The sequence below is a fragment of the Lygodium microphyllum genome, chromosome 5 (genome assembly GCF_053477565.2).
Source record: "Lygodium microphyllum isolate KBCC chromosome 5, Lygodium_microphyllum_v1.1.10, whole genome shotgun sequence".
NCBI classification, from domain to species: Eukaryota; Viridiplantae; Streptophyta; class Polypodiopsida; order Schizaeales; family Lygodiaceae; genus Lygodium; species Lygodium microphyllum.
The window spans coordinates 159,759,918-159,787,448 of record NC_141139.1 but is presented as its reverse complement, the minus strand read 5'-3'; positions in this window follow the sequence as shown (position 1 = coordinate 159,787,448).

The following is a 27,531-nucleotide window of genomic DNA, read 5'->3' as shown; positions in this document are numbered from 1 at the left end:
GAGAGTCGGACTTAACAATGTAGAGCAATAAGCTCTCACACCTTTCTTCTCTTCTTACATTCCACACATCACTAAAGAGAATAATTACAACTTAAGGTCTAGGACCATTCACACCAAACAACTAAGTCCTAACCACCAACTTATTTAATGTCCACATCATGTAGTACAGCTGGACAACTCAAGTGTCGGGTATGGTCATACCAAAGATAGTAGATCGAGCTTGAAGTCTTAACACACATGGCCATTGACTTACCACTTATTATATTTAGTTTGTTACACCTACCTACAGCTGGCAAAGATATAACGCCAATCGATTAGTGTAGTCGATTATGCACTATTTGACTTAGAAGGCCACTTTCTTTTATGTTGTATCTTATCTATACTTTGTGTACATTGTATAGTGTGTGGAAGAAGAAGAAAAATCAGCAAGAAAACCTTTTGGCCTCCATCTCTCTTCTTTGTTCTTGAGTGAGCTTTCTCTTGTGTATACAGTGTGTGTTTGGCACAGCAGCTCAAGCACATCCCCCCATCACGTGATTCTTGACACAACCCCGCTCGGACAAGTTGACATTTGGCCCAACGAATTCACCACTCGGCCCTCAGACCACTCGGCCCTCAGACCACTCGGCCCTTGGCCCACTTGACTCGGCCACTCGGCCTATAACACCATTCGGCCCTCAGCCCATTAGCCTCGGCCCTCTTGACTGAGCCCTCGGCCCTCGGCCCATTCGGCTAGTTACCATTCGGCCCTCTGTCCGACTGAATTCACTGAGCCTACAACCCCATTCGGCCCTTGGCCCGCCGTATGAGTGACACACTCGGCCCCTGCAACTTGGACGAATGACCCAAAGATGGACAAGATGGCCAGATGCGGGTCAACAAGTCTACTAGGCCTAAAATGAAGCGAGTGTTGAGATATCGAGCTCCACCCGTGATATGCCAGGGTGACCATTGTGCATTTATGTCACCGACTTGTTAGCTACAGATGCGGTTGGTACACCACCCATGAATAATAGCTAGATGATAGCTATCCTTATCTACTCTAGTTCGTGGCTCAGTTAGTATGCCACCTTAGTTAGTTGAGTTTGGTTTGAGACCCATATATAGGGTTCTTCTATTTCTTTGTACTAGAGTTCTTTTGGCTTACACAACTAAGAAGAGGAAAACTGTTTTCAACCTCCACCTTTGTGTGTATTCCCCCATTGTGTAAGAGAGAAAGCTACAAGTGAGACTCCTTCCTTCTCTCCCACAATCTTGACATGGTATCAGAGCCTGGTTCGTGGTAAGGAGCTCAAGAAAGCAAACAAGTTCGCGGTGTTCTGGTAACAGGACCAGTGTTGCTTTCATTTTTTGAGTTTGGGAGCAAGTCTCTGCAGGTAGCACAGCCGGAAAGTGCAAGAGTGCATTGTCTCAAATTGAGAGACCCTTCGCGGTGTAGCAAGAGGGCAGTATATGCTGCGGCAAGGGCTTTAGCCCTTGGTTGCCCTGTTTTTTTGATTCGAGGCCATTTCGGTGCCTGTTTTGGAGACAGAAGTTTTTCGCATGCACTCAAAAAAAGGCCCAGTTTTTTACTGTGCGACCATTGTTCTACAGGTCGGTGAAAAGTTATTGTAGAAATTGCATCATATGCTTGTGCGCAGAGACATTGGGAGTTACAGAATCATCCTTGTTGCATGTTGATGCAAAATCATCACTAGGAAGTGACTGTGTGGTCAAATACCACTTTTGTTAGTTTTGCAGATTTGCCCTTGTGAGGCTGAAGCTGTGTTTTTTGCAGTATTCTGTAATGGCGTCTGATTCTCTTTCACAGATTGTCACTGAAAACCTTGACAGGAACAACTTCCAAGCATGGAAGTTTAGAATGACGAATTTCCTTATGGGAAAAGGATATTGGGGATTTGTTGCAGGAAATGAAGAAGAACCAGTTCTTCCTGATGTTCCCAATCAACAGCAAATGCAGGCATTTGAAGCATGGCATGAGAGAGCCAGGAAAGTTATGTACTGGCTGTCTATCAGCATTTCAGACTCTATGATTGTGCATATTCAGGATGCAAGTATGCCAAAGGAGGCATGGGAAACTTTGTCAAAAATGTATAGCACAAATACGCAAGCCAGGAAAATACAGCTCAAGCAAGAGTTGCACAATGTGCAAAGAGAAAGTATGAGCATCAATGACTACCACATGAAGATGAAGAAGATAACAGATGCACTTGTTTCCATTGGGTCGCCAGTGGAAGATGATGATTTAGTTTCTGTGACCTTGAATGGTCTAGGAAAGGATTATGCACAGTTCCGAACATCCATTTCCATCCGTGAAAGATTTCCTGATTTTGAGGAGTTGATTGCTCTTCTAATTTCCGAGGAGCAGAGAAATGGTGGTGCATCTTCTTCAGGAGGAACTTCAAAAGAAGCTGTCTTCTACTCAAATGCTGGAAGAGGTAGAGGCAGAGGTAGAGGAGGCCGATTTGGAGGCCGTGGTAGAAATCAGAATATGCAGCAAACTCAAGAAAACCAGTCCTATGGAGGAGGACGTGGTAACTCTAGAGGCAGGGAGAGCCAAAGAGGTCGTGGTGGATGGCAGAGAGGCCAAAATGCAAACAGTAATGTTGAATGCTACTACTGTGGTAAAATGGGTCATATGGCTAAAGACTGCTATAAAAAGCAGAATGACATCATGAATGGAAAACTGCAACAAGGGAATTATGCATCTTCTAGTAGACAGGGTGATGACAGAAATGAGCATTTGTTCATGGTGCAGCACATCAACAATTCTGTGACAAGTGGAGAAGAAAGCAATGATGTATGGTATGTTGACTCAGGAGCATCAAACCACATGACAGGTCATGCAGAATGGATGGAGGATGCAAGAAAAATGGAAAAACCAGGATTTTGTGGAGATTGGTGATGATACTGCACATCCTATTGTGCAGATTGGAAAATTTCCTTTGTCTATGCAGGATGGGAAAAAGAAATACCTATCCGATGTATTTCATGTCCCAAATATCACCAAGAATCTGGTTTCTGTTGGTCACATGGTTGAGCAGGGCTTGCAGGTCAGATTTAATCCTCATGGATGCTTTGTTGAGGATATGAAAAATAAAGGTCGCTTGATAGCAAAAGGAAAGAAGAAAGGCAGAATGTTTACATTGGATGCAGACATGTCTGAATTGAGTGCAGCAATGTTTGCACATGGGACCGGTGTAGTTGCAGATATTGATATCTGGCATAAACGCATTGGTCATGTTAATGTACAGCGACTTAAATCAATGCAAGCCCAAAATATTGTTGTAGGATTATCTAAATTCAAGGTTGCAAAAATGCATAAGGTATGTGAAGCCTATCAATTTGGAAAACAGGCAAGGAAACCATTTCCTAGACATGTTCAAGAGAGTAAGAAGCCATTGGAATTAATCCACTTTGATGTGTGGACTACTAAAGCTGCATCTATTGGAGGCTGTCATTATTTTGTCACTTTTATTGATGACAATAGCAGAAAAGTTTGGGTCTATTTTATGAAAAAGAAAAGTGAAGTTTTTGGACATTTCAAAACTCTTAAAGCTATGGCTAAAAAAGAAACAGGCCTGCAAATAAAATGCCTAAGGTCAGATGGAGGGGGAGAGTACCTCTCAAATGAGTTTGCAAGGTTCCTGCAGGAGCACGGCATAAAGCGGCAATATTCATGCAGTCATACCCCACGACAAAATGGAATTGCAGAAAGGAAAAACAGGCATATTGGAGAGGTATCTCGTGCCATGCTCAACGAAAAAGACTTGCCAGATTTTTACTGGGCTGAAGCAGTTGCTACAGTAGTCTACATAATGAACATGACTCCCACTACAGTAATACATGGGATGACTCCAGAGGAGAGGTATACTGGTAGGAAACCAGATATTTCTCATTTGAAGATTTTTGGTTGCATTGCCTATGTTCATGTGCCAGATGAGTTGAGATCCAAGTTGGATCCAAAAGCTGAGAACTGCATCTTTATTGGTTACTCTCTGCAGCAGAAAGGGTATAGATGCTATAACCCTTCTACTCGTAAGTTTACAGTGAGTAGAGAAGTTGTTTTTGATGAGATGAGTAGCTGGTATAAACCAGTAAATGTGATTGATAATGTAGATGCACAAAATGGTAATGCTGCACAGAATTCACAGGAGCAATCACAAAATATTAGTGGACCTAGAGTGTCCTCTAGCAGTGGTTCACATTCTTCACCATGGACAGGTAGATTGAGGTCAACAGAATCTCCACAAAACAATGCAGATAGTGGTATGCAGGTTTCATGAAAAGGAAAAGAGAAGATAGATCAGCCCATGTTTGATGTGAATGCAGGTCACTCTTATGTGGATGGTGAGTCCAGTGGCTCAGAACAGAGCATTGATGATGAGTTGGGTATTCCTTCTATTGTTACACATGGAGTAAGGAAGACCAGGGATGTTTTGAGAGCACCTGGGAGTGAACCTACTTTGCGCAGGTCTACCAGAGCTAGGTATCCTGTGGATAGGCTGAAATATGATGGATTTACCAGCCATTCACTACGCCTATATGGTCAAAGTGATACAGGAACCAGAATCTACTTCTTTTGAGCAAGCCATGGGAAAAGAAAAATGGGAGAAAGACATGGATGAAGAAATGGATGCCTTGGAAGCAAATGCTACATGGGAATTGGTACCTTTGCCTAAAGATAAGAATGCGATTGGTTGTAAGTGGGTTTATAAAGTGAAGCACTATGCGGATGGCTCTGTGAACAGATACAAGGCAAGATTAGTAGTCAAGGGGTATGCACAAACATATGGCATTGATTATGAAGAAACACTCAGTCGGGTTGCAAGGATGGCAACCGTAAGAGCAGTCATTGCTATGGCTACATCAAAGGGATGGTCTTTCCATCAGATGGATGTAAAAAATGCCTTCTTGCATGGTGATTTGCAAGAAGAGGTCTATATGGAGCAGCCACCAGGTTATGTGCATGCTGTTCATCCTGAGTTTGTTTGCAGGTTGAAGAAAGCCTTGTATGGCTTGAAGCAAGCACCTAGAGCATGGTCTGACAAGATAGGACAGTATCTTGTCACTATTGGCTTTCAGATTTCCAAGGCAGATTTCTCACTTTATGTGAGAAAAACAGAGAAAGGTATTATGCTACTTGTCATTTATATTGATGATTTGATTATGACAGGTGATAGTGATGAAGATATCCTTCATGTGAAAATGCTATTGAAGCAGAAGTTTGAGATAAAGGATTTGGGAGAGTTGCGTTATTTCTTGGGCATTGAGGTGATTAGATCACCAAGTGGGATACGGCTCTTGTAGAGGCAGTATGGATTGGACATGCTGTCCAAATATGGGATAACAGGCTGTAAGCCTATTTCAGTTCCTTTGGAGCAGAATGTCAAGCTGAGCACAAATGCAGGTGAGCTTCTGGAAGACCCTACTATGTACGGACGCATAGTAGAAAGTTTGATTTATATGACTATTACCAGGCCAGATTTGAGCTATGTTGTTGGATTGGTAAGTCAGTTTATGCAGGCTCCAAGGAAACCACATTTGGATGTGCCTAGACACATACTCATGTATGTGAAGTCCACATTGCAATATGGACTATTTTATGAGACTGGGGTTCAGATACAGTTGCATGGATACACTGATACTGATTGGGCTGGTAGTATTTCTGATAGACGATCTACCAGTGGATATGTGTTCTCTTTTGGGAGTGCTGCAGTCACTTGGAGCAGCAAGAAACAGCCTACAGTTGCCTTGTCGAGCACAGAGGCTGAGTACAAGGGTGCAGCAATGGCTGTATGTGAGGTAGCTTGGTTGCATAAGCTATTTTATGATATGCATCAGCCTACAGATGGGTAGTTGTCATTTATTGTGACAACATGAGCAGTATACACTTAGCAAATAACCCAGTCTATCATGCTAGAACAAAGCACATTGAGGTGCATTATCACTATGTGTGGGAGAGGGTTTTACTAGGTCTTATTGATCTAGTTTATGTCAGCACAGAGGATCAGGTAGCTGACATATTCACGAAGGCATTGGGCGCAGAGAAGCTGCACAAGTTCAGAGACCTGCTTGGTATGCAGGAATTGGGATTGAGCTCGAGGGGGAGTGTTGAGATATCGAGCTCCACTCGTGATATGCGAGGGTGACCATTGTGCATTTATGTCACCGACTTGTTAGCTGCTGCAGATGCGGTTGGTACACTGCCCATGAATAATAGCTAGATGACAGCTATCCTTATCTACTCTAGTTCGTGCCTCAGTTAGTATGCCACCTTAGTTAGTTGAGTTTGGTTTGAGACCCATATAGGGTTCTTCTATTTCTTTGTACTAGAGTTCTTTTGGCTTACATAACTAAGAAGAGGAAAACTGTTTTCAGCCTCCACCTTTGTGTGTATTCCCCCATTGTGTAAAAGAGAAAGCTACAAGTGAGACTCCTTCCTTCTCTCCCACAATCTTGATAGCGAGAGGGTATGTAAGCCGTTTAGACACTTGTTTTCTACACTCACCCTGAATTTTTGCACCTGAAGTACACTGAAGGACAACAGAAAGCCTAATTGAGCACAAGAGCACGGGATAGAACACACACATTGAGGAGGGGTAAATTGAGGATTGGATGCAATAAGTCAAGGAACTCACTCAAATAAACACCTCAAGGAACCCACCAATAGGAGAAGATCCCAAGACATAGACGAACAACCAAGGTACAGAGTAGGACCAAGCAAGCAGCACTAGAGAAGTGGATCCCACTAGCTTGTGCAACCTCATCAACAGCTTGGTGGAGCATGAGAAGGCGATCATGTCAAAGGAAAGCTTAGACCATAGCCCAAATGAGAAACTCAACTTAGGAGTTTTTCCAGAGACGATCCAGAGCTGGTAAGCAACTACAATGCGCATGCTCGATATGAGCACCGTGGTAGAATAGCAGAAGCCATCATAACAGACTTGGAGGAGGAACGAAAGCTAGACCACAAGGCACTGCAAGGCATAATGAAATACAAATAGGACCAACGTGCTAGGAGCTTAAGGCAGAACACAGAATTACACGAAGTACAGCGGGTACTGAACCTGGTAGGTGGGAATCGTATCGATCACGAGAGAGCCCTAGAAGGAGACTTGACATTGAGTGAGCTTCTCATGAAGCGATTGCTTGATAACACCGTAGCAGAGCAGAGTGCTGCAGCACTAGTGACATCATTACTAACAGGATTAGAAACAAACCAAGGCTTTAAGGGCCAGTCTAGAATCCCAATCATTACAAAGCAACTCGACAAGTACGAACCCCATGACGACCCATACAGCTTTGTGGAGCAATGAGAGCAAGTTTGCGAGACCAACGGCCTCACCAACTTGACTCAATGCTCTCAAGCATTCGGGCTTTGCTTAGGCGACAAGGGTAGGACTTGGTACACGAGTCTAGATGCCGGAGAACGAGTAAATTTCAATGGCCTCAAAGACCTCTTCATCAAGAGGTTCTCGAGCCCCGATACTCTGACAATCTGCTAGTGAGATTGATAAATGTCAAGCAAAAGGAGAAAGAGGACATTCGCGACTGTGTCACCCACGTAAGGAGCCTCTTCAAGAGAGTCCCCATGGGCAAACGACCTACCAAGAGAGCAGTGTCCACCGTATTTATCAGTGGAATATGGAGCGAGGAGCTGTATAAGGCCTTGGTAGGTAATTCGAGCTTGTAGTGAGACTCAACAACTAGGGTGTTTGAAGAGGCCATTCGAGTGGATGACCAGCTGAAAGAGCGGATCTCTAGGAGCTCAAATTCAAAAGAAACCAACTCGCAAAGTTTGAAGAGAATATCGGCCTCTAGCAAATGATTAGGTCCGACAACCCAGGACAAGGGGAAGGCCTCTGAAGACAAACCAAGACTTGACTAAGGTGAAAATGGAGATAGCCAAACTACAGGACATATTGAGATGACCAACACGCCCGCACGTACAATGCGTGCATTATGGCAGAAGCCACTTGCCGGCTGAGTGTCAAGACCCTAGGTCACGACCTTGCACTAATTACAGTAGAATTGGTCACCACGTTGTGCATTGCAGATTACCAAGAAGACTCCCTTACTCACAGGCTGTTCCTAGAATGGACATAAACCCTACAGGTATACCAAGACCACCTGGTCCCTATGTGGCTCATCTACCAGCTGACACGCCAGTCCACTATGTGGAGGAGACAAATGAGGAGGAGACTTACGTATACCCATATGTCTCACACGACGATGAGGGCAATGTAGTCCTTATGGACTATTGGCCAGTGTCGGTGATGGTGTTAGGAAGAGGCCAAGGTAGAGGCCTAGGAGGGCAAACATAGGATCCAATCATATGTTGGACTTGTGGTCATCCAGGGCACGTCTCATCATGTTGCCTTGAATGGGAGCAACCAAATAGAGATAAGGCAGACCTAAGATGCCCAGAGTACGGAATCACTCACCTCTTCATTGACTGTCCTAAGAAAAAACCATCCTCAAGTTCAGTTAATGTGCCATTTGTCCCATTGGGGCTGTTCGGCGTTGAGAATCTCAACAGGGAGGCCACACCTATCCCATTGCATGTTATGACCCGAGCATAGACAAAGCAGGTCAGCATATCATTGACAGGTCTGAGCAACCTCGATGCAGTCTCGATCAGGAAGAAGAGCCATAGACAGAGAAAGAAGAAACCTGAAGCTAAGATCACGCTAAAAACTGAGAATGCCACTACTCTGCCTATGGGAAAGAAGGTTATTGACGCAGAGGAAGAAACCTTAGCCCCTAAGACGGCCGAAAAGGGAAGTGCTAGGGTAGGGGAGTACCCGCATCCTAAGCGCCAACTAGAGGCTATCGAGAAAGTGAAGGAATGGGTAAGAGAGGCCCAAGAGCACCTAAAAGATGTGGAGCCCATCCTAGAGGATGAGATCAAGGATCTCTCTAGCATAAGCATGCCAGTCTCACCCCCTCGACCGAAAGCATGAGATGCAACTACGCCGCAAGCGGTACTGCTTAAGCAAAGCCTCGATGCTATAGGCCAGCAAATCAATCACGGCCATTGGCTAGGACAATCCAGAATAGGAGAAAAGCGAGCAGTCAACGACCTCCTTACCACACTGGTGACCACCCTTGTGATGCTAGCCTGGGAGACCTGCTTAGATTGCATTCCACCCTATGGCAAGACCTGAAGCAGTGGATTGAAGGATCACGAGAGCAAGCTACTGTAGACCTGCACGATCATGATGCAGACACAAATACCAAGCATGACGCTGCACTCTATACCTAAGACCTTGCATATTAATGCTTTCTGGGAAGGCACCGAGACACATGCAATCCTATCTGTCTTAGCCCTGGGTGACACAACTTGAAAGGGGATTGTAGACACAGGAGAGGGGGTTAATGTACTAAGACACACAATGCTTCAGACGTGGGGAAGCCCGCTTGTGGAGACCACCAGGTTCAATGTAACACTAGCAAACGATATGAAAGTGAAACCATTCGGGGTACTTAAAAATTGGTCGATGAAGATCGCAGGTATCCAGTTCTCAGTCCACTTTATAGTCATGAAGGGAGTAGACTACGACATCCTATTAGGCCGACCCTAGATGCACAATACCAGAGTCATGGAGGATTGGGGTAATGACTTAATCTTCCTGGGCAATAGGACGGAAGCTGTGAGGGTAGAGATGGACACTTGGAAAACCTCACCAGTCGACTTGAATGCCATCTCCGCGATGCTTAAGGGTAACACTTAGGTCAAGAAGCCCTATGGGCCCTTGACCAAGTATATTCCATGCTCGAAGGATGAGCGAGACTAGATGCACGTCCTTGCTACGATTGAAGTGCCATTCTCAGATCATGAGACATATGAACAAGCCATCCAGACAATTAGCAGGACAATAGACACACCCTCCACACCAATCTGTATGATGGCAGGAACCCTTGGTGGGTGACCTAAGCCTATCACGTTCCAAGTGCCAATTAACAAGAAGGAACTTCAAGAGATTCTAGAGCATTTGACTGGCACACTAGTTGGCAATCCAGCAGCAAACTTCGAGACACTCCAGGATTTGCTAGATGGACCTAGGTGGCAATGGACCAAGGTGCCAAGACAAGAGTTGTGCCAAAACCTCATGTATGTGGGCTCTTGTTTTTGACCAAAGACAAGAGTTGTACCAAAACCTAGCGGACGATGAGCAGTCAGACAAAGATGATTCCACGGACGAGTACGAAGACTGTCATTCCTTTAGTGATGAAAGTAAGGGCAAAATAGACATGGTGGAGTACGACACCGAGGGACGAGAAATAGAACAGATACAAGCAGACTCCATGCCACAGAAAAAGGGTGCCTTTAGGATGGGACGAGGGGTCATGCGTATGGAATGTGACTGTGCGTGGTTGGAAAACATAGGAGCCATAGATTTTGAACGAGTAGGCCTAACCTGACCAGGTACGACACCAGTGCTTGGACTGCAATCGACAAGAGAAACCACCTCTTCTAGCAAAAACGCTGAGTTCGATTCTGAGTCGGTGAGCTCAGATAGCGACTTGGAGATACCTCAACCATCCAAGACTAGATTCAACAAGGAGGACCTACCCGTCCACCTGAGTCCACCTGGCACAGACGATTGAAGGAAGATAGGGCAAAACAGCCTAGGGACACACAAATGGAGGAGCAAAGGAAGCCGCAAGATCTCCTAAGGAGATTTACAAAGTTCAAGAAGGGTGACAGGGTAGTGATCCTGTTGGGTGCCAAACGCCAAGGGCAAACAAGTGAACCCATCGAGGGATCGACCAAGGTCAAGGAGGTGAACCTAGCTCAGGAAGGGGAGGCACCCCGACCTATCTTAATTGTCGATGATTTGATTGAGAAAGAGGAGACGAGTCTTGTTGCTCTCATGCGAGAGTATGTAGACGTGTTCGCTTGGTCCTTGGAGGAGATTAAGAGGGTGGATTCGAGTGTAGTGACCCATAACATACCCATAACACCAGATGCAACACCAGTCAAGCATCGACCATACCCGATGAATCCAAAACACGCTCATGCAGTCAAAGAAGAGATTGACAAGCTGATGAAAGCAGGATTCATCTACGAAATCGAGCAGATGGACTAGGTGTCGCCCATAGTCATAGTAATGAAGAAGAATGGAAGATTAGAGTGTGCATCAATTACAAGAAGGTGAACGTTGCCACTAAGAGAGACAATTACCCATTGCCGTACATCAAGCACATGCTCAAAAGAGTGGCCCCAAAGAGGCCTACAGCTTCCTAGATGGCTTCTTTGGATACAATCAAGTGCAAGTACATCTTGCTGACAGGCATAAGACTGTCTTCGCCATCGAATGGGGCGTCTTTGCTTACATAGTCATGCCCTTTGGGTTGACTAATGCCCCAGCCACCTTTCAACACCTCATGCGCACCATATTTAAAGACATGCTTTGCAAGGAATTTGAGGTCTTCGTGGATAACTTGTGTGTTCACTCAACTTGGCGAGAACAATTAGGCAAACTTTGAGCAGTCTTTGAGCGGCGTCACCTATATCGTCTCTCCCTGAACCCCTTAAAGTGCCAGTTTTGGGTGAAACATGGGTGCATCCTAGGGCACGTGGTGTCGAAGAACGGCATTGCCACCACTGACTTCTTGAAAGTCAGGGTTATTATTGATCTTCCGCCCCCAATTAACTTGTAACGTGTCCACCTGTTCGCTCATAGGACGTCTTAGCAGCCCATTGGGAAGACAGTCCAGAAAGCACCGCCCGGCACTCCCACGAAATGTCACGGGTTTTGCAATCTAGGTCTTCCCGAGTCTGCCACGAAGCGAAAGCATTCCGACTGTTCCCACTTAGGACCGACCTGAATCAAGGTTTTCCTAGTGGTCATTTTCCTAGAACGGTAACTAGCATCGAACCCTAGGCGAACTACTTTACGCAGAAACATCACGGTCGAAGCGGATTCATGCTACACTTGGTTCAAGGAGAATGGGAAATGAGAGGGATGCAAAGCTTGACCTCTTTGCCCATAAGGCATAGTCCCATTCCGTTCCCCTAAAATAGCACAAATCGGGACTCTAGTGTCCTAGATTCTAGGTCAACGTTCCTTGCTGTCAACTTCTTTGAGAAAAGTTCCCGATCAACTGGGATCACCAATCCATAGGACGGACCCATGGCCACATCCATTGCACTTTCCTCAGGGTTGCTTTAGTTGTCTAATTACTTACCACATTTAGTTGGACACGCATAAAATAGCTTCCTTAATTAGCCAATTAGTCACCGGTTCCTTCACGTAATCTTAGCACTGACATAAAAAACAGTGTCAAACAAGTTTATTTTCAACAATTTATCTTATTAAGTAGTCTTTGGAATACATTATAATAATCCAGCCTCAAGGCTAATTCATAATCCGCCCGAAGGCTATCCATAATTTGCCCTAAGGCAATCCAGCAATCCACATGGATTACTAATCTAAGTTTTCGCCCATAGACTAGTATGCATGCCTCGAGATCAAATCTCGAGTCACGTCGGCCTCTTGTGCAGGACCCGGAAGGCAAGGGATTTACGGCCAAAGCCCCCTCTAGCACCCAAGCGTCCTCCTGCTCCAAGTAGGGCCCAATGGAGAGACTCTCATGGCAAGTTCGGTCCACATTCTCGGTGCGGCTAACAACCCCCTTGGTTAGGGTCAGGCACACAGTTAGGGGTAACTGATGCTGCCTCTCCCTCCAAGCCTTCAACCTGAAGCATTAATTATTTTTCCATCTTTAGTTCTTTGAGCAAAGCAATGCAAACAGTGCTCCTAAACTATAAAACACAATCAATCCAGCGGTGGTATTATTTGGCCAACTGCTAAGGTGTGAATCCTCTTCTCCGAATGCATCTAGCATTCGATCCGGGATCAATTGCAACTTGGCAAGATCCCTAAGGGTTTGTTTGTTTACCCTTTTAACCTTGGGTTAGGGCTTATACCTTGTCAACCCAATTAACAAACACCTTAGGTTCCTTAAATTTAAGACACTAAATCCTGGGCAACCTCATCGCCCCAACTTGATTGGTCAATTTCTTGCTAGGCAAATACATAACTTCCCCTAGCTTGGCAAATCAGCCCAAGAAGGGTGATGTAACAGGATGACTACTCATCCTCTTTCAAGTTAGACTTGCGCTAGAACCTGCCAACCTTGTTCTAAGGAGTGGCAACTCCACTTTGTGATTTAACACAAAACTTTGTGACGTTACAACTTATTGCACAGGTGTCGCACCTAACTCATGGGATCATTTCTCCCATCAAACGACATTTCTTGGACAAGAAATATGTTTGGCCAAGTTGTAGGGTTTGGGGGTCCTCTTGACCCAACCCAACCCTAACTATACTAGCACGACAACGTTCGGACCTAGGGTTTCTAAACTCAATCGAAGTTTTAGTATTAGGTCGATCAATCCTTCGGGTCAATCCCTAGATCATTGTTGCATGGGTGTTTAGCTAACCCTAACGTTCCATGAACGTGGGTAGGATCTTTAGGGATCAAAAGTCTTGACTTGGCGTTCCAAGTGTGATACTAGGCAAAATTTTTAACATACTAAACCCTAGCTAGCACTTTGAGGTGTTCGTTGTACTAACTACTTATGCTTTGAAGAATCCCATGTGGGTTATGTCATTACAAGTGATTTAGCTAAATCGGTCTACTTGTCTTGCGACAAGAAACGACCTTTTCTTAGAGATGCTAAACTTGTTCTAAGGGTGTACGGCGGCAGCAAGCAGCAGCCTGGCGGTCTTCACAGCGGCGGTGATGGCGGGTTGCGTGGTGTTGTAAGGCGGCAACGACGGCTACAGCACAACGTCTCATGACTGTCCTCCCCTCCTTCCCAAGCTCAAGGGGAGGGTGGTCCATATAGGCTAAGGGGGGGAGAGGTAGCCACACACGTGGCTTGTGTGCATGCCTTCCCCCTCATGCTTCCCCACACCACTACGCCTTTCTCTTACACTCCCTCTCCCCCTGCCATGCATCGGCTGAGGGGAGGGGGTAGTTATTAAAAAAATCTACCTTAATCTTAACCATTATCCAATTGCCCCTTTTTCCAAGAAGGGTGTGGGGTGCCTTATTGCGTAGGGTTTTAAGGTGGATTTAATATTTTGAGTGGAAATATTACATTCTCTTCCCCTTAGAGGAATCGAGATGTCCTCATCTCGAGAAGAACTGGGGGTATTGTTGGTTGAGAGTACTTTTATCCATCCAAGTGGCATCCTCTTCGGGATAATCTTTCCACTGGATGAGGTATTCTCTCAAGGTTCTGGATCTCAAATGTCTCTCCCTAACATCTAAGATCTTGTCCGGCCGTAGCTCAAGGACTCCTTGGCTAGGCATTACAACTTGTTGATCATCAAGTATGCTCTAGGGTTAGGTACATACTTCTTCAATAGACTGATATGGAATACATTATGAACCTTTAGGTTCTCAGGGAGTTGAAGTCTATAAGCATTAGGCCCTAAGCACTTGAGGATCTTGTAGGGTCCACAATACCTTGGACTTAGCTTTTTGCATTCACCCAAGGAAAGGGAACTCTTCTTTGGGCGTACACGAATGAAGACCATATCCCCTTCAGCGAAGGATCTATCTTGACGTTTCAAATATGTGTAAGCCTTCTGTCTATCCTTGGCGGCTTGGATGTCCTGCCTTGTTGACTTCATTTGGTCATCCATATCTTCCAGCATTTTCTTTGAAGCTTCAACTCTCAAGGTTGGATCTGAGAAGTTTAAAGGACTACGACAATCGTGCCCATACAATGCTTGGAAAGGGATCATCTGAATGCTTTGTTGGTATGAGGCATTGTAGGCAAACTCAACTAGTGGCAAATATTGAATCCACCTTTTTGGTTCACGGCAACAGTGTGCCCTCATTGTCTCAAGGACAATGCAAAGCTGGGGTTCATGATCTTCTTCCTGTTTGGAGTAGACTAAGGTATCATCGAAGAAGACGAGTACAAAGTCATCAAGATATGGCCTAAAGATATCCTGCATTAACCTGTTGAAGGTGGCAGGTGCATTCGTCAGCCCGAATGACATGACTAGGAACTCAAAATGCCCATATCTTGTGCTGAATGCCGTCTTTGGGATATCTTCTTCCTTGATCCTTATCTGATAGTATCCAGACCTGAGATCAATCTTGGAGAAGATCTTCGCACCTTGAAGACGGTCAAGAAGTTCATCTATTCTTGGAATGGGGTATTTGTTCTTAATGGTTGATTGATTCAACCCTCTGTAATCAATACACAACCGAAGCGTTCCATCTTTCTTCTTCTGGAACAGCACTGGAGCTCCCCATGGTGAACTGCTAGGACGGATATAGCCCTGATCTAACAGTTGCTTGAGTTTCTCCTTCAACTCAATTGCTTTCAGGATGGACATTCTATATGGCCTCTTTGCAATTGGTGTAGCTCCTGGTGCCAGCTTGATTTCATGATCAACTTCCCTTTGAGGCAGGAGTTCTGTCAACTCTTCAGGAAATACGTCTGCGTACTCCTTTAGCCATGAAGGTTCTTCACTAGACTCCCGATTCTGATCTAGCTTATTAAGCTTAATCAAATAGACAGGTAGTCCCTTTCTAACTCCCTTTATTATCCGAGATGCTTTGGCCAATTGAATTTTCGGCTTTCCAGCCTCTCCTTGAGTTGTGACCAATTCCCCTTCAGAATTTCGAAAGGAAACTTGGCCCTTTCCACAATGAATGTGGGCATCATTAGGTTTAAGCCAATCCATTCCGAGCAAACACGGTTGGATACCTAGGTTCATAACCCTGAATCTGATCGAAGTCGACTTTCCTCCCAGTAGGAATTCCACCTTAGCAGTTTGCCTGGTACAAGTGACCTCACGACCATTTGCTAATTCCATAAGCAAGGTAGGTGCATCTTTTGTGGCTATTCCTAATCTTTTTGCATAAACTAGTGAAATAAAGGAATGCGTACTGCCACAATCAATCAAGGTTTTGAAGCCTTTACCTTGATAGTCCGATGGTTTCCGAATCACCAAAAACTGGCGATTCGGCCCTTTCTTGTGAAGGGCGGCATGGACTGTTGCCCTTCAAAGTCTGCTTCCATGGTCGGGTCTTCTTCTTCGCACATCTTCCTGTTGGTGACACAATGGTTCTTCCTCTGCCCTAGGTGGCGGCTCCTTGGCCACGGGCGGTTCCTTGGAATGATCCTTGATGTTGTCCTCTGCCAATCTTGGGACATTGCCTTTTGAAATGACCGGGCTCGTTGCAATGGAAGCAACAGAGATTGCGGCCATTACCTTGGGTAGGGACAAAATTATTGACATTGTTGGTCTTAGCTTTCTTCCTTTGACCCTGGTTTTGACCTTGAACTCTCTTCACCTAGGACCTATGCAGTCCTTTATTCTGATCCTTATAAGACCAAGTCTTGTTATTTCTTGGCCTGGTCTGCACCTCTTGTATTATGGGTGCAGCTTGAATGAGTGCGTCCTGAAGATCTGTTGGGCGCATCGACTCAAGGCAAGTGTTTACGGGTGGGTTTAATCCAGCACAAAACTTTGACACCTGTTGTGTCATATCCATTTGTGGTGCATACTTCAAAAGAGAGACAAACTTTGAGTAGTATGCGTCAAGAGATAAACCAAGCTGCTTCAGCTCATAGAACTCGTTCATCTTCTGCATGCGGTATGCAGGTGGTCAGTATCTTCCTTGCACAGCTCTTTTCAGCTTCTCCCAAGTAACGGACCCTTCTGAGATCCCTTGGTCTCTGCACCATTGCTTCCACCAAAGTCTTGCTTCATCGGTAAGCTTCAACTTGGCGGAGCATAGCCTGGTTGGCAGGTGCAATACCCGTCGCTTCGAAGTAATCCTCCATGGATTCAATCTAGATCTTGGCATAAGTTTGGACGGACCTGAGGTTGTGCCTGGGCATTGAGATTCTTAATGTTAACAACTCGCTAAACGTTTCTCACATTACATTTCATGCCCAATTCAGCTTTCAGCCAAGAGACCTAATCACTTAACTTTTTTTAAAATCAATACTCACAGTCAAGACAATCATTGATAAAAAGAAGTCTTATTTCATTCATATGGGCATAGCCCTTTCGAGTATAATTATTCTTGGGAAAATGGAACAAGCAGATACATTAATTTGGGGAGAATAAGATTGTGTTACATTCAGCTACGGGAACTGAGTAATAGTATGGATTGGGATCATAGATTTTCAGGAATTGATAGGTCATTGGAAGATTAGGGTATCCTTTCCTTTGGTACCCGTTCTTCTCGTAATCTTCCAAGACCTTGATTTTGTCGGCAGGGATTATTCGGGTCACTTCCTTGTACACATACGTGTTCTGCTTGACCTTCCGACCTTCGACATGTAGGCTTAAGTTTGCGTGAGCCTCAACAAAGATGAACAGCTTCACGATCTTCAGGTTCTCCAACCACTTTATTCTCTTTAGGTTGGTTCGAAGGTACGCAAATCGGTGGGCAACTATGTAATAAATTCTTGAATCACCCGTCCATCTCCGTTCCACGTACAGGGGTGAAGGATTGTAGATGCGGTCTAGGATATTCATCATATCGATCCTCCATCGATAAATCAAGGCACCCATCGCGGTCATAAACATAACTTGGAACACCAAGAATCTGTTCCATGCTTTGCAACTCTGCAAGTCAGCATTGATAAGTAGGTAAGAAAATGTTCTTAACATCAACATTTGCTTTACTTCTTCTTATTAAGTTTCCTTGTAAAGACAGGTCCTTTGTTGGTTCGCTCTGATACCAACTGTAACGTGTCCACTTGTTCACTTGTAGGACACATCTTAGCAACCCATTGGGAAGAGAGTCCAGAAAGTGCCGCCCGGTACTCCTACGGAATGTCACAGGGTTTGCGATCTAGGTCTTCCCGAGTCTGCCACAAAGCGGAAGCATTCCGGCCGTTTTCTAGTGGTCATTTTCCTAGAATGGTAACTAACGCCGAACCCCAGGAGAACTACTTTACGCGGAAACGTTAGGGTCAAAGCGGATTCATGCTGCACTTGGTTCAAGGAGAATGGGAAACGAGAGGGATGCAAAGCTCGACCTCTGTGCCCATAAGGCATAGTCCCATTCCGTTCCCCTAAAACAGTACAAATCGGGACTCTAGTATCCTAGATTCTAGGTCAACGTTCCTTGCTGTCAACTTCTTTGAGAAAAGTTCCCGGCCAACCGGGACCACCCATCCATAGGACGGACCACATCCACTGCACCTTCCTCAGGGTTGCTTTAGTTGTCTAATTACCTACCACATTTAGTTAGACACTCATAAAACAGCTTCCTTAATTAGCTAATTAGTACTGGTTCCTTCACGTAATCTTAGCACTGACATAGAAAAACAGTGTCAAACAAGTTTATTTTCAACAATTTATCTTATTAAGTAGTCTTTGAAATACATCATAATAATCCAGCCCGAAGGCTAATCCATAATGCGCCCGAAGGATATCCATAATCCGCCCAGCCCATGTTTGATGTGAATGCATGTCACTCTTTTGTGGATGGTGAATCCAGTGGCTCAGAACAGAGCATTGATGATGAGTTGGGTATTCCTTCTATCGTTACACCTGGAGTAAGGAAGACCAGGGATGTTTTGAGAGCACCTGGGAGTGAACCTATTTTGCGCAGGTCTATGAGAGCTAGGTATCCTGTGGATAGGCTGAAATATGATGGATTTACAGCCATTCACTATGCATATATGGTCAAAGTGATACAGGAACCAGAACCTACTTCTTTTGAGCAAGCCATGGGAAAAGAAAAATGGGAGAAAGCCATGGATGAAGAAATGGATGCCTTGGAAGCAAATGCTACATGGGAGTTAGTACCTTTGCCTAAAGGTAAGAATGCAATTGACTGTAAGTGGGTTTATAAGGTAAAGCACAATGCAGATGGTTCTGTGAACAGATACAAGGCAAGATTAGTAGTCAAGGGGTATGCACAAACATATGGCATTGACTATGAAGAAACATTCAGTCTGGTTGCAAGGATGGCAACCGTAAGAGCAGTCATTGCTATGGCTGCATCAAAGGGATGGTCTTTACATCAGATGGATGTAAAGAATGCCTTCTTGCATGGTGATTTGCAAGAAGAGGTCTATATGGAGCAGCCACCACGTTATGTGCATGCTGTTCATCCTGAGTTTGTTTGCAGGTTGAAGAAAGCATTGTATGGCTTGAAGCAAGCACCTAGAGCATGGTCTGACAAGATAGGACAGTATCTTGTCACTATTGGCTTTCAGATTTCCAAGGCAGATTTCTCACTTTATGTGAGAAAAATAGAGAAAGGTATTATGCTACTTGTCATTTATGTTGATGATTTGATTATGACAGGTGACAGTGATGAAGATATCCTTCATGTGAAAATGCTATTGAAGCAGAAGTTTGAGATGAAGGATTTGGGAGAGCTGCGTTATTTCTTGGGCATTGAGGTGATTAGATCACTAAGTGGGATACAGCTCTTGCAGATGCAGTATGGATTGGACATGCTGTCCAAATATGGGATGACAGGCTGTAAGCCTTTTTCAGTTCCTTTGGAGCAGAATGTGAAGTTGAGCGCAGATGCAGGTGAGCTTCTGGAAGACCCTACTATGTACAGACGCATAGTAGGAAGTTTGATTTATATGACTATTACCAGGCCAGATTTGAGCTATGTTGTTGGATTGGTAAGTCAGTTTATGCAGGCTCCAAGGAAACCACATTTGGATGCGGCTAGACGCATACTCAGGTATGTGAAGTCCACATTGCAGTATGGACTATTTTATGAGACTGGGGTTCAGATACAGTTGCATGGATACACTGATGCTGATTGGGCTGGTAGTATTTCTGATAGACGATCTACCAGTGGATATGTGTTCTCTTTTGGGAGTGCTGCAGTCACTTGGAGCAGCAAGAAATAGCCTACAGTTGCCTTGTCGAGCACAGAGGCTGAGTACAGGGGTGCAGCAATGGCTGCATGTGAGGTAGCTTGGTTGCATAAGCTACTTTATGATATGCATCAGTCTACAGATGGGCCAAATGTCATTTATTGTGACAACATGAGTAGTATACACTTGGCAAATAACCCAGTCTATCATGCTAGAATAAAGCACGTTGAGGTGCATTATCACTATGTGTGAGAGAGGGTTTTACTAGGTCTTATTGATCTAGTTTATGTCAGCACAGAGGATCAGGTAGCTGACATATTCACGAAGGCATTGGGCGCAGAGAAGCTGCGCAAGTTCAGAGACCTGGTTGGTGTGCAGGAATTGGGATTGAGCTCGAGGGGGAGTGTTGAGATATCGAGCTCCACTCGTGATACGCCAGGGTGACCGTTGTGTATTTATGTCACCGACTTGTCAGTTGTTGCAGACGCGGTTGGTACACCGCCCATGAATAATAGCTACATGACAGCTATCCTTATCTACTCTAGTTCATGGCTTAGTTAGTATGCCACCTTAGTTAGTTGAGTTTGGTTTGAGACCCATATATAGGGTTTTTCTATTTCTTTGTATGAGAGTTCTTTTGGCTTACACAACTAAGAAGAGGAAAATTGTTTTCAGCCTCCACCTCTGTGTGTATTCCCCCATTGTGCAAGCAAGAAAGCTACAAGTGAGACTCCTTCCTTCTCTCCCACAATCTTGACAGCATTGGCTCCAAAAGGGGGGTAAAACTCCAAGACACTTGCCCAAGACACTTGGTTAGAAAGCTCTTAGTTCACTCCTTCTTCTTTTCTCTATTCGAAGTGCTGTCTACTGCCTGTAGGCTGCGATCACAGAGCGCGCGATTTTGCCAGTCGCTTTTCTTTATTTCTCTTTTTATAAAATCTCCAAAACTAACTAAAGCATCACTTGTCTTTTCTTTTAAATGACTTTTAGTTTTATCTTTTTAGGATAATATCTAAAATATAATAGTTTCCCCCCCTCAAGAATCTAATATTTTTGGACCATTCAAACTATACACATTAATACTAGTGATTAATATGGCTCATAAGTCCTGTTCACATTGTACTTTTTGTGAAGGGTGGCTACGGTCCTTATCAATCCAAGAAAAATATCAGATTTATGACTCTTGAATTTTTAAAAATATATTTTTAATTGAATGAAAGTTATTAGCTATTAATGCTAGTCAATTTTTACCTTAGTCTGTAGTTAGTAATCTTACTAACTTATTAATTGACTAACTAACTTTCGAACTAACCAACTAACTTTTATTGCGTGGAAATATTACAGAGAGGGAGAGGGAGAGGAAGAGGGAGATGTATATGAAGATCTTGCACTTAGTCTCCCTTTTTACTTATCACCTCTCTACAACATGTTGTTGGGGATAGAGGCACTTGTGCCTAGTCACACGTGTATTACACCCATACAACTATACATTGTAGGTGACTATTTCACCAATTAATGATGGTCTACTAGAATATTGACTTATCTTATGGTGTTGGGAAGCACTTGACAAGTTATGCTAGTGTGTGGCTTGTTGACTTAAGCCTTGATTAGTCACTCAAGTGACTCACTAGAGATTTAAGTGGTAGAAAAGGAGTCGTGGAGCATAGCCAAGATCTTCAGCACAACTTTTGGCCTCTTTTAATAGGAGCCATGGTGCTCTCCCAATCATGGAGAAAAAGGGATGGCGGAGAGCTCATGGGGGCCATGCAACTCAAATGGCAAGTGAGGAAGAAGCTCTCAACCATTGGACTAAGAAAAATGACTTTTTATTCGTGTGAACAGGATCTCTTGGAGAGAGTGTGCTACTGTATTCAGGATTGCCAAAGATGTTAGAGAAGCTTGTCACTTCCTTGTGCAAGAATCCAGGAACTACCTAGTTATTTTGGGGTAGTCATACATTGCAGAATCAAAGATGGAAGCTAAAGTATTAGATAATGGTTCTTCTTATGCTCATGTGTGGAGTAGGGATGGCAAAAAGGCAGTTCAATTCTTGACTGTATGAGTTAACCATCCTCGCAATCAGGATATGCTGAGAGAGCATCTAGTTCCATCCAATGCTCATGAATTCAAGAGTTTTTAGATAGCATTGTTGCAAATGGGAGCTATGGTAGTGCTACTAGGAAGATGTTTTTGCCTCCAAAAAAAGGGGATTTGGTCTTTGTGGCTATCTTGTAGGGATGGACAACAAACAGTGTGGGTAGAATAAAGAGTATTTCAGCCATGTGTAGAGCTAAAATGAGTTATGTATAACAAGCTAAAAAAGAGATGAAGAAACATGGTATTTTGGCTATAGTTGAATGTGTTTTAGGACTATTTACAGGGCTCAATGCTATTGATACACTTGCTGAAATTACACCAGCTACGAATGCTAAAAACAAGGTTGAAAATTAGGTTATTCATTAATGTTACTAGGATATCTTTAACATTATCAGAGATTTTGTTGAAAAGGAGTGCAAGGGGCTACAACAAGGTCACGATTAGGAATGTGGGTGTAGGTCCTACCGTTGATGAGTTTGTAGAAGCCTTTGTTGTGCAATGTTATTTACTTTATGGGTGATTTGTACTCTAGATATGATCAGTTTTATCTTGTATTAAGAAGCAAGGATATCACAACTATGAAGATACCACTTGGCTTGGTACATCCCTCAATGGACTATGCTTTTCCTTGATAATGTCCCCATGAGAATGTGAAGTATATGAAAAGAATGAGGAGACATATGACAAGGGATGCATATTATTTGTGGTTGCTCATATACATGACCAGAGAAGGTTTTAGCTCAACTATGCCATGTAGGTAGGGTTGTTCCTCTCTAAAGGGAGAGTGTTATAGAAGGCCATCCATGCGAAGATGCTGTCGTCGCAAATCCACCTTCGCCACAATGGTTGGCACTCGTATCCGGGCACGGACTGAGGCACTTCAAAAACTTTATTCTGCCAGTTTTTCACATCCTCGGTGCCCCAGAGGGTGGGATTCTGTTCTCTTTCATGCAACCACCACTGTTGGCTCAGGCGGCTTTCGACGTTGATCACCTCGTCTACTTTTTTGGTGGGAAGAACTCTCCGCAGGGCATTGGGGGTGAGGAAGCTGAAGGTGAAGGGTTGCTTCGCCTGTTCCTATCTCTCCCAAAGTATGAGCTCCGCATGAAAACAGGGGGGCATGTCATTTGGGCATGGCAGGAGGGGTACAGAGGGGTGGGCCATAGGGTTAGCTCTTAATCTTTGTGTAGCTTCTTCCACCAGTTTCCTCCTCTTCTCCCTCAGGATGGTTTTCCTGTCCGTAGATCCATCTGTTGGCTGCCCTTGCCCTTCAGGATGAGGTGAAGGGGGTTGTGGAACCACCTCTTCTTCAAATCCTCCTAGGTCAACGTGCAGTTCTGTCTCACTTCCTAGGCACTCTTGCTATTGCATCCCTTCTATGAATCCTAAGGCATCAATTTCCTGGGGATTTAGGCCGACGGATAGCAGATACCTACGGTGTTCCCCTGGGCCTAGCTCCTCTACCATGGGCTGGGAGGGCATGTGTAGCCCTACGCATAGGGCTCTATGCACTATGCTTAGTTTCTTTTTCACTGCCTCCACGGATTCCCCTTCTTCCTCATGTGTGGCATCCATCAAGGTGTTCAAGAAGATTTGTTACTGAGTGTGGAAGGCCACTTGGGCTACCTCTGCTCAACCTTCTGCTAGGATTTTCTCTTTCTCCGCGCTAAAGCTAGGCAATGCGCCAAGGTCTTCACTCTTTGATCATTCTGACATGCCCACACTTTAGCCCTTTTTTTCATCTCTTCCATGCCTTCTTCATGTCTTTGCATCATGGATGTGAGCCTCCGCTCCTGATCTTCCAACTCTCTGCCCATTCGCTCATGTTCTTCTCTTTCGAGGCTCAACCTTTCAGACATTGTTTCCATTTCTCAGTGGTGGTGCTCCTCTTCTTGTTTCCTCCCTTCTTCCGTGGTAAACTCTTTCATGCCCTACTCGATTTGCCTTATTTTCATTGTTAGATCCTCGTATTGCATGATCAACAGGTCATATTCTTTTTGCATCTTCTCGAGCTCTTGACTTTCATCTATGAGCTATCGCCACCAGCTTTGCTCCTTTTCTTCCTTGGTCTTCAGTTCCCTCTTCAGGTCGAGAATTTCCTTTTGTTGTGCAGCAATTTGCTTTATTTTTTCGACCTGGAAGGCCGCTACCACTTCCCTTTTTGCCTCCAGCTCGGCCCTATGATCCTCCTCTCCTCCCTTGCCCTTTCTAACAATGAGAGCAATTCATTGACGTATTCGTCATGATTTGCATGCGGCGTCATTAGTGGGGATTGGGGTGGTCGAGGCTTCAATTTTTTGGCATTTTGGCTCTTGCCTGGATTCGGCATCCATAGTTGGCCTTTTGTGCCCGGTGGCCATGGCCTCCCTGCTCCTTCCTTGTGCTAATTCCTTATTAATAAGGTATTGCATCCATGCCCCAAAGCTGTCCATGTCGGTGCATGCCGGGATGCTAGGGATGGCGGTGGTGGCTTCGCTATCGGGTACCAAGGGGGTCGGGATGGGATGGAGGGGGGCCTTACCCTTGCCCTTGATGACCGTGGATGGCATGGCTTCACGTACTTGTGCACTTGAGCCGGGTCTATCTTCCCTAGGCGGACTTAAGGTCCCTGGGCCATCAAGTCAGCTTTGTTGTTCTATCGACCGGCGAATTGCTTCGGCCATGTCTTCGTCCTCTTGTCTTCTCAACTCTACATCCTCTTCCCTAGCTCTTTTTTCTCTCTCTTCTTCTATTTTCCTTGCCTCCTTGGCCAACCTTTTAGCTTCTTCCTTCTCCTTCCTTTTCCTCTCCGTCGCCTCTCTCAAGGATTCCTTTTTTTGCTGAAAAGAGAGATTTTATGTTTGTTGAAGGACAACATTAAACTCCAATACAAATTCTCCTCTTCAAACTTGGTTTGTGACATCCTTCCTATGTCACCCGTTTCTTAGGTGTTTATTGCATTTACTTGATCTTGATTGGTTTTAATTTGGTTCACCTTCACCCTATTCATCTTCATGCTACCCTCGTACCCTCTCCCCTTCTAGATTGAGAAGAATCCTTCCTAGGATCGAAGGTTAGGAGATCCAAGGGATTCAGCTGGGAATAAGGCTTACTTGCGCATGAGCCAAGTATAGAATTCTAGGTTGTATTGCAACTAAGCCTTGGGGTCCAGAGTGAAGGGTCAGGTACTTACATGTGTGATGTAAGTGAGGACATCGGTTAGGAAATCGCTGGAATCAATGCGGCTAGCAATGTGGAGCTCCTCCTCGGTCAAGAGGCGATCAAGATATGGGTGTCCCTTGACGTGGTCTTCCATGGGTCAGCCATAAAGAGTGGTTAACACTCTATATGAGGTGGGTGCGACGATCGTACTCCGATGTCTTGATTGCATGACCCTGCTCAGCGTAGGTCATGATTTGGCATCCTTCGAGTTCCCACTACAATCGCAGAGTGTACCAGTTTCATAAAAATGGGGAGTCGGTATCAACTAATGCTTTCAACTCCGCGACTTCTTTGTTAGTGATGGAGGAAGTCGCATGCTTATCATAAGATGTAATGAGGCGTTGTTTGATGGCTTGGTCTCTTGATATCTTAGCGCGTAGCAATTCGGTAGAGCTGAGTGGGGTGTTTTGGCAAAGGCAAATTCGAATGTTTCCCAGGAGCAAGGCATTGTGCAAACTTCCGTCGCTAAGGGCTCTTGCAGTAGGCCCAAGTCCAAATGGTTATAACTTAGAGCCAGTGACATGAACGTGGCATCCAAGCATCTAAGACAGGCAGTAACGTCATCCCATGTGTCTTCGGCTAGGTCTGCTGCTAGAGTTAAGAATGATTTCCGCTCATAAGATGGTTTAAGGCCCGCAGGTGGCTGGGGTTTGATGGGGCTAGTAAGCGCGGCAGGAGATGGTGGTAGTTGCCCATGATGCGGTGGTTGAGTCCCGTGGATAGGCATCAAAGTAGTGGCTGCTATCGATGGGCTTCTACACTCGGATTGGGCTTGGCAAGTTTATCATCATTAGTAGGGGTTGAAGGGGGTGACGTTGTTTGGGGTTTGGGCCGATAGACTTGCTCAACTCCTCAGAGCTCATGCGTGGGTGAGCTGGTAGCAGGCATGCTTAGGAAACGTTGCGGCTTTTGGTTTCAAGGTTCCACCACGGGGCTCGGGTTGGTTAAACAAGAGGGCAGCATTTGAGTGATGTTGTGGGCTGCTCTGGCCTTAGGGATCCATAGCCATGCATTCCCCTCATAGTATCCTTGTGCGTGCAAGAAGGCTTTAGAAATCCATCTCGGCTTGATCATGCTTTGATCTCCGTAATGATGTCTCGGCTTCCTAAGCTTAGAGTCTTTTGAGTTATGAAGACATGGGTATCTACTCCTAGGGGGCGGTCTCGGTCGTTTAGGCCTCCATTGAAACTTGGGCAGTTGGGCCTTAGCTTTTGCCGCTGTGAGCGGCGGCCTGTGAGGCTTGGTGCATGGTGGCTGAGCTCTACCCCCCTCCGTGGACTTGGCTGCAAGTATTTCTACTGATGGCTTTGCAGATTTTATCAAAATTGTGTAGCCCTTGCCGAAGGTTGTATCAATACGGATGTCGCCTACGGTGAGGTGTATGCGTTGCGACTCATAATTGACATTGCATCGAGTTTGCTTCTTGAAGGTTCGCCCTAGCAGCAACTCCGTGCCCATGTTTTTAGTGTTTAGAAACACATAAAAGATCATTGATACATTCTAAGACTTGATAGCAACAACGGTCGAGAAGTGCGTATGAGTGGCTCCCATATGGGTTTAATTGGGCATTAGTGGGCTGTAGTGGTGGTTTACCAAGTTGGGTCCAATGATCATGAGTTAAAACATTGAAGTCTACTCCCTCGTCGATTAAGGCATTGAAAGCGCATGTTTGCGTGGCAATGACCATGATGTGAAGGTATGCGGGTTCTACAGCTTACTCGTCCTCATCACCAACTTCTATAATTGTGGCAACTCATATCGTGACAAGGGATTCCAACATTGGTGGCTCATGCAGCAGATGCGCGGGAGGGTAGTACTTCTTAACGCAACTGCCATTAAAGAAGCCAATGGCTTCACCATCTAGAGTCTCGAGCTCAATGTTGCCAGTTCGATTGATTGTATAAACCTTGAAAGGCCCAAGACCTCTAAACTTCATTTTTTGCTTGTGTCCTTTGACTGAGTACAGGAGGACTAAGTCTCCCCGTTCAAAGTCGTGATGTTTGACATGCTTGTCAAACCAGCTCTTACATCGTGCCTTCTCGCATATGAGTGCATGAGTGGCCAGAAGGCGTGTTTCTGAGAGGCATTCAAGCTCTACCAGGTGTTGCGTACATGCCGCCTTCCCTTCCCACCGTTCTTGAAGTGCTATTCTCAGGCTAGGGATGAAGAACTCTACTGGTAGAATTGCCTCAGTCCCATAGGTTAACCTAAAGGGGGTCTGGCCGACAGTCGTTTTATAAGGTATACGGTAAGCCCACAGGGCTACCATCAGCTTGTTATCCCAGTCGTTGTGTGAAGCAGAGACTACTTTGGTCAGGACATTTACAAGAATCTTATTTGTGGATTCTGCCTATTCGTTTGCCTGAGAGTAGTATGGAGAG